Source organism: Atractosteus spatula, chromosome 7, assembly GCF_055471065.1.
Source record: "Atractosteus spatula isolate fAtrSpa1 chromosome 7, fAtrSpa1.hap1, whole genome shotgun sequence".
Taxonomy (NCBI): domain Eukaryota; kingdom Metazoa; phylum Chordata; class Actinopteri; order Semionotiformes; family Lepisosteidae; genus Atractosteus; species Atractosteus spatula.
Window position 1 is genome coordinate 21,807,600 of NC_142712.1, and position 8,464 is coordinate 21,816,063.

Below are 8,464 nucleotides of genomic sequence, written 5' to 3' on the forward strand. Positions count from 1 at the left end.
AGGAAGGTTTCTTCACCTTGTTGGGCTCTTCTGATGGCCAAGCATGAGCAGAGGCTCTTCTGTTGCTGTTGCACTAGGAGGCCTGAAACACAGAGGTTTAACAATCAGAGCTACTGGGTACAGTGACACTGAAAGTACAAAACATCACGGCAGCTTGTTTCCTGGTGATAATCATAAGCCTGGAGAGGAAGAAAGTGGTGCTGCAGTAAAGACACTGAAGGCATCTGGTACGGAGATTTGGAACATGCCTTATACTGGTGTTTTTTTCTAATTCTGCTTCAGAATTTTGTGCAAGAGTCTTTTTTACCAGCATGAGATAATATGACAGAAATGTGCCAAAGTGTTTTGGGGAAAACTCTGGAATGGAATATCTTCTCAATAATGGCAATTTCAGGTAATATCAACAGAACTTCATAATGTCTGAACTCCCAACTAGAAAATTGTTATATGTGAAGTCATCTACAGACATTTCACACGGTATGCTTTAAATTGGGACACACACTGTTTTGTTTATGCAAAGATCCAAATAACTCTGTTTTATCTTAGTTACTATTAAATAACTGTAAAAATCAGGCAGAATACTAGATGCAAAGGTAGAAATGCTACACAGCAGTCAGTGCCTCATGAGTGCCCTCTTCACATTCCATCAATCCAGAAGAAGGAATCCATGTCCTTAATGAACTGGGTGACATTTAGCTCCTTGTCCTGGCTTAAGCTCTCCTCCAGAAATGCTGAGATAACTGGGAAGCCCATCAATGGAACAGAGGCCCTCAGAGCTGTCCTGCAGGCCTAGAAAAATCCAGACCTTTTAAAACCAGGGTTAATCTTCACACAGGAGAAAAACTGAAAGAATAAGATTGGTTCTTCATCAAAAAAATCAGCTAGCACTCAAATATTTCTGTACAACAATGATAGTACCTGTAAGAAGTATTTGGATTTCTAAACTTCTGGTGAACTGAAAATTGGTAAATGTCACATTCACAGAAACACCTTTAAGCACTCTTTAAGCAATCATGTACTTTGTGAAACATGGCTCATATCCTAAACTGCTCAAAAAAGCCATTTGGTTATTTGATTCACAAATGTGGGACGTATGCACCGACCTGATGAAAGAAATGTCTGACTGTGATTTCAATTTACTCATTGCTAGTATATGGTCTGTACAGCTAAAGCATTAAATACAGCTAAAATTAAATACTTCTTTACACAATTCACTTCAAACATAGGGACATAATTCAAAGATTCTCACAGTTACCACATGGTATTCAGAAATTAGAAAAAAGTGTACAGTCCAAAATTACTTTTTATGACATACTGTACCACCATTACAGTAAGATAAGATAAGATCACTTTGTTGTTTGAATTCTTTTGAAAACACACTGCAAAGAAAAATTACATTTTCTGTTTATTCCGTGGTGCCACAAAATCTTTACAGTATTTGGCAACACGTATTTTCTACCTCTCAAAATGAATACTGTAATCTCTCACAAGCACAAATCTCTACAGGTTCAGACTGGTCAAGAGCATATTGACACAACTGACTGACAATTTATGGAAACTGTTAGCTCTAGCATCACCTGTAAGAAGTACTGAAATTTTGTTAAACCCAAAGGTGTGTCTTGCACAGCAGAAAGACCAGAGACGCCACTGTAGTCATCTTCTGTGGTACAGGTATGTGTCTTTACCTGGGTGACCTCTGGAATGGGGTCAGAGAGGTTGAGCAGCAGGATCACCAGGCAGCTGTGGATGTCTTTTTTCATGTCAGCATCCTCTGAACCCAGCCTGACCAGCTGCCCCAGAAGAAGCAAAGTGGCCCTGCGGACTTCATGGCCCTCCTGTAAGAAAGATGCAGGAGATGAGGGGTATTTTACAAACACAATCCATTATCTTCCACTTCTCTTCACTTTTACATGCAAGAGATACCTGCTGTTAACTTCAGTGTCACTGTTGCTCACTGTGCAAATACTGTGATTGATAAATTTGAATTATTACATGTAACAATTGTTCTCCTTGGATTTATGGAGAAACACATTTGAATAATGGACCCCACAAAACCTACATTTTCCAGGCAGAGCTTGGCCCTTTGGTACACATAGGGCAGCAGCAACTTGGCCTGACTTTTCTCCCAGTCGGACATGATGGTCATCAGCCCTGATAGAGCCCGCAGGACACCTGGCTCCACTTGAGTTTCTTGCTGTGCCAGGTTTGAATCCTGTGCTGCCAGCTTGTCTTTGCCGTATGTGTGAGCCTGAGGAAGGAGGGACAGATTTGTGCCGATTTTATGTATTTGACAGCTGGGACAAGTGTTACAGAGATATACAGTATAGAGAACTACCACACTGTATACTGAGCACAGTATTGCTATTTAATCTGCCAGTTTGAAATGGCAGGTGATGGACTCTATGTTTACTTACAGTCAGGGCCAGATCACCCATCTTCTTTCCCTTGGTCAGGCAGAGGTAATCAGCCAGGAGCTTCACAATCTTGGGTGCCACCTGGCTGGCACTGAGGGCCTGCCACACCTCCTTGAGTGAGCTGAAAGGCACACAAAGAGACAGTCTCACTCTCCTGCTGTTGCTGCAGGGCAATGAATTAAAATGATATCTGGAATTGAACACACAGCAAAACTGGCAACTTACTGTAGCACTCTTTATATTTGTGTTTGCTTGCTTTTGTTACTACAAAGAGAAATTTAGTGTGACTATTTTACAAAAATTAAATACAGGATCCAGCATCTAACTACATTCTGAAGCTTAGTAGGGTTATCCAGTTCAAATGTTTCAGCTGGTCTGAACATTTCAGCACAGTTATTAGTAAGAATTGTATTGGCACTCCAGTGTCCCAGTGCGTTACCTCTCACGAAGAGATGTGCAAGTCAGCAGGACGCTGGCGGTATATCTGAGGTTGTGTCCCATCCCTCAAACACTCCCTCACACTCACACAAAGACTCGCAGGATGTCAGGAAACTAGAGGTAACAAAAACACCAGGGGTCAATCACTTTGTTGCTATGGAAGCTGGCACAAGACTTTGAGTATTTCTCTGGCTGGCATATCCTTGTTCTGGTCCTGGTATCTTAAATTACAAAACCACTTTTTCTTTTCAGGAGCTAAAGGGCATTTCTGAAGGAGACCCTATGATTAAGCAGCTGTGTCCTTGTTCACAGATCCAGCACAGTGAGTCTCTCAGTTACTAAAAGGCAAAGGTACTCTAAGAAAACAAAAAGTGGTCAGTGCAGCTCTCATGGAGTTACCAGCATGCTCTTTCTCTAGTACACCAACAGACCACATCAGAGTGCTGAAAGTATAAGGTTCTGTTGTCCATGAAAGATGACAATGTTGTTATGTCCTCACCATGCTGGCCAGCTCCTTGTTGTGAGTCTGGAAGAGGGAGCAATCGACTCACCAGCTGGGAAACAAAGAAAGAGAGAGTATCAGACTCCATCTCCTCAGGACAAAACAATGCAGGAGGTATCATTGTCTTGGGACTAACAACACACTAACAAGCAGGAACCTTTTGCCACCCCACTATGTTGAAAGAACTCAAATGTGATGGAACTAAACCAACTACCTGAAAATCTCAATCATATTCGAATTAATAATTAAACAATATAATGAAGTAATTACAGACACACTAAGAAACACCAAAGCAAAGCAGTTTTCAATATTTACTGCTTTGCACTATAATTTTCAGACTGCACACCAAGGTCCTTGCCATGGCTGTGTTAGACACTGGCCTTACCTGAGTGACAGCAGAGCAAGAGCCCCTGACTGTGCCCTGGTCAAACTCTATGAAAACTGATTCTTTCAGAGCCTTGAGATACTTTGTGAGCTCGACCTGCAGAGAAACAGCAAGGATTTAACACACAGGATACAAACTCTTAGAGATTCACAGATATTTTAGATATTAATTTTTGCTAGACAAAGATCTCATTGTGCTGAGCAGTCCACATCAGATAGAAGGTCACCGTCTTTAAATAGTCTTGAAGTACAGAGTCTCTGAATATACAGTACAGAAACACCATCAATCCACACTGTTGTCAGTTTTGAGTTGTTTTTGTTTGTACTGTGAGCTGCTTCATTTTTACCTTCTCCGCTCATCCAGATGTCCAGTACTGTGATGACACACTCCATTACCTTCTCCCTGACAGATGGCTCTGTATCACAGCAACGGGGGAAGAGGAGTCCTAGGAGCTCCCCAACAGGGAACATCAAGTTATTCTGGGACAGAGAACACATTCCAGAGATGAGTCTGATGAGTCTGATTCAGCTGCGGAATTACATTTATGGCAACCATGAACTGATAGTTTCCCTTCAATTCCTCATGATATTCCTGCTGTGTCATACAGAAAGAACCACATCCTGTCTCACCATGGGATTAAAGTTCTCAAGGTAGAACAGGAGAAGGGTTTTTGTGATTTCAATGGCTCTCACTCTCTCCCAGGTATGGGCAGAGGTGAGCCAGGCTTGCACAGATTGAGGAAAACAAGGAAAAGACAGAGTGTTGTGATAGAGCAAATGACAGTGTTAAAACCAACAACACAATTAGGATTGTTCTAATATAAAATGCTCACACACCCCTTCTATATTTACCTTGTTTACAAATATGGGAGTTTTGACACCTTATTCATACACATTTACCAGCATGAACTACAAAAATATTATATATTTACTTCTGTCCATTGAGCTACAATATTCTTGAACTCTTACAATATATACTGTAGCTTGTAACTTTTTATTTTTTTTAGACATCTACAGCAATTGGCAGACAGAATGAAAGTCTGAAACACTCTGATACCAAGCTTTCAACTCACAGTAGGATAAAGTGCAGACCTCAAGTGCTCCCTGCAGTCCAGCTGGGCTGATGTTTTGCTGCAGTGTGTGGAGCAGCAGGTACAGGAGAGACTCAGCAAAGTCACTGTACAGCACCTACCGTACACACACGATAGCACAGACACAGACATTAAAATACATGATGTCAGAAAGATTCATACAGTATATAGTGCATTTGTCAAAGGTTATGCTTTGAAATAAATAGTTCAAGTAATCTTTCCAATCTGTGAATCCTGAAAGACTCCATAAAGAAACAATATTCTTAATACATTTACTGTCTCATGTGTCCTACTTAGTGTCAAATAGTCAAGTCTATCACTCCTTACCTGGGGCTCAGGCACACTGGAATCCTCTGGAGACAATGTGAGCACAGCCTTTGCACACATATGCAGTAAGGTATTCTGCACATCAGGCAGCACTGGGTTGAAACAACTGTGTGACAAGATACAGTTGATTACCCAGTTAGCACAAACAGTGTATGAAAGTGTCAGAGCCTCTGTGTAATCAGTGATACCTGAAAAGGGTATGAGATCCTGAGTCTGATCCTGTTTAAAGACACATTATAGAAAGGACCTGTTAAGATTATACCCTCAGGCCTTTTGTTTTTAAAGGATCACTAAGGTTTTGCCTACCTTAGTGGTGAAATGTTGTCTGACTGCCAAAAAAGTCAGTCTCCATTCTCTGATGCAGGAGCCCTCCTGGCGCTTTGAGAGCAACATGCCCATAAAAAAGGATGAGAGTGATGGTAAAATCACTCTGCAGGGCAAACCAATACAGTACAGATGGAATCTTCTCATTAGTCATTCCAGCTGTTTGTTTAATGTTAGTTTTTAAGAACTGCATTTATACCAAAATATACCAGATGAAAGTAAGTAACTAGTAATGCAATACTCAATTGCAACTAGTCGTCTAACAAACAACTACACCAGCAGGTTTGAATTTGAACATGTAATGCAGCAGCTTTTATTTCCACTGATAAACGATATACTGTAGATTCAAGAGGAGATCCTTCAGATGAATAAATGAACACTATTTTGGTTTTATGTACTGTATACAGTAGGCTACATTTGTGTCTGCAGTACTATAAAATTAAGTCTTGTGCATTTTCAGGGCTACATTTCTTGCACTTCATCTAAGAGTTTTTGTTCTTCAATGCACCCTTACATTTGCCTACACAACTAATTCTCTGTATCCCCAATTTGTCAATATCCCTACTATCCCCTGAGAACTACAAGTGTAAAGTCCCATCACAATAAAAAATACAATAGATCTTTTAATCAACACCCAGATATGACAGAACACAGTTCATTGCGGACAATTTTAGTTCTCTTCACGCCACAGGATGTCTGAAAATTCACTGTCATATACTAAAGACTCTACATGCATTATCTTTAATACAGCAACTAATAAAACATTATAGTAAAATATAAACATTAAAATTTTAAAATGACACTTTTATTAATAAACACCTAATAAAAATCATTATTAATAAATGTGGTGTGACTGGAAAGCTATCAGTTCAATATTTACATTTTCTAAGTGATGGAGGTATAACAGATTCATGACATAGTGACAGTATTTGTCCACTATATCAGGGAACGTTCCAGTGTTTCAGTGTTCTGCTTAGTACTCGACAAAGTTGTTTAACCATATGAAGAGGTGATTTTAGTTAGTCTCCTACTTCAGTAAACTCTAGAGGGCAGCAGCTTCACTTTTGGTTCACTGCAATTAAGAAACAGGTTTAGTATGAAGCTGCAGACTAATTTCAGCAGCCAAGTTTGTTGTATTTGGTCTTTAAGGTAATGAACTAGCTGTGTACTAACCACGGGATGAACTCCAGTTAGTAAGCTACTTTCAGTTTGTTGCAATTGGTCCTATGTGTCTTACCACTGCAGACATCTTTGATTCAGCTAATATTCTCTGACATACGTTATGACTGCAAAATAATAATAATAATAATAATAATAATAATAATATTTGTGAAAAGACAAACTAGTCTTTAGACATCTGCTAATTAGGTAATTGCTTGTGAAAATCATTTAGTCCTGTGCTGTGAGCTAATGTGTAAACACATGTGGGAGTGATTTTCAGTAGTGTGAGGAATGTGTGCTTGGAAAAACAACTGTGTGAGAGCTTACAGTCATGTACAAGATACACTGGGTAGTAAGTAGTGTCTGTGATTTCTTCCTTGCTTTGCAATGCCCATACTTTAGTTTGGGATTTGGGGATTTTTCTTGCTATTTTAACAGAGGTTTATCTGCTTTCACCATAAAAGTGCTGTGTTCCTTACTTGAATTTCTGATTAAAAATATTCATTTTAATAAGAATATTATTTCAAATCCGGAAGAACAGGGCATAACTGAAAGTGTGTGAATAATTTTTCAAGGTACTGTAAGTGCCCCATTAGTTTAGTTCCAGCAAAAAAAGTATTTTTTCCACTTCTGTTCACTTCTACTAGGAACAAACACTGAAAGGAAGGTCAGGGCTGTTAACTCCAATGTCAAACTAAAGATATCACCTGCTACTCTCTTGGTAGAGATTTTGTGATGTTACCAACAGTTGATATCCTCATGATTGACAAACTGGCACACAAAAGGCTGCATCTTGGTAGCAGGGATGGCTGTGATTGTGCGAAAACCAAGAATGAGAACAGACACTGGCAGTGTCCAAGGTTTCACTTGTGACACACTTGTGATCTTGCGGCCTTCATATACACGTTCCCACTCAAGTCTGTAAAGGCTTAGGGTTCTAAATTTGTGTTTCACAAGGTTGCTCACAAGCTCCACCAATGCTCCCTTCTCTGAAGTCTGCCAAAGAAGGCTTCACAGCCGAAATGTTGTGTTGTCTCTCTTCTCTTTTCAGCATGGAATTAACCTATTACTTGTTCCTTTGCAAAATTTCATTAGGTTACTTTAGATTCATACTGTAGCGCCACGCGGGGCGCTTTAGCATGCGCACGCAAGGCAGGCTGAGAACAGCGCCTCGGGGCGGGACTACGGGACTGTTTATACTATAGTAGGGCGGAGGCTGGGAGACAGCCTCTTCCTTCGTGTCTGTGTGTTAGTGAAGGTGCAGCGCTGTAACCCCTGTCCTTGTGTGTGTACCTTTCCCGGTTCAAGTTCAAGTTAATAAATGTGTTCAATCCTATTCCCTGAGTCCCATGCCTGCTCTATTCCGTACCGCAACCTGAATTCGTTACAATATTGTATGTATTCTAGGTACAACATTTTGACATATATCCTGGTGTCCTGGCCAAATTTCCCATTGGCCTTTACCAATCATCGCCTCCTAATAATCCCCATCTATTATTGGCCTCATCACTCTGTTCTCCTCGTCGTTGATAGCTGATGTGTGGTGAATGTACTGTGCAAATTATGGCTGCCGTCGCATCATCCTGGTCAGAAACTGACCTGGTCAAATTCACTAACAATCTTCTAATAGCTTCTGATTCTGGTTCTCTTTCTATACTCATCCTTCTTGATCTCAGTGCTGCTTTTGACACTGTTGACCATAACATCTTACTTTCTCGTCTTGAGACTGTGTTTGGAGTTTCTGACACTGCTCTCAAATGGTTCAAATCTTACTTCACTGATCGCTGTCACTTTGTCTTTCTTAATGGGTACAGGTCTGAAAT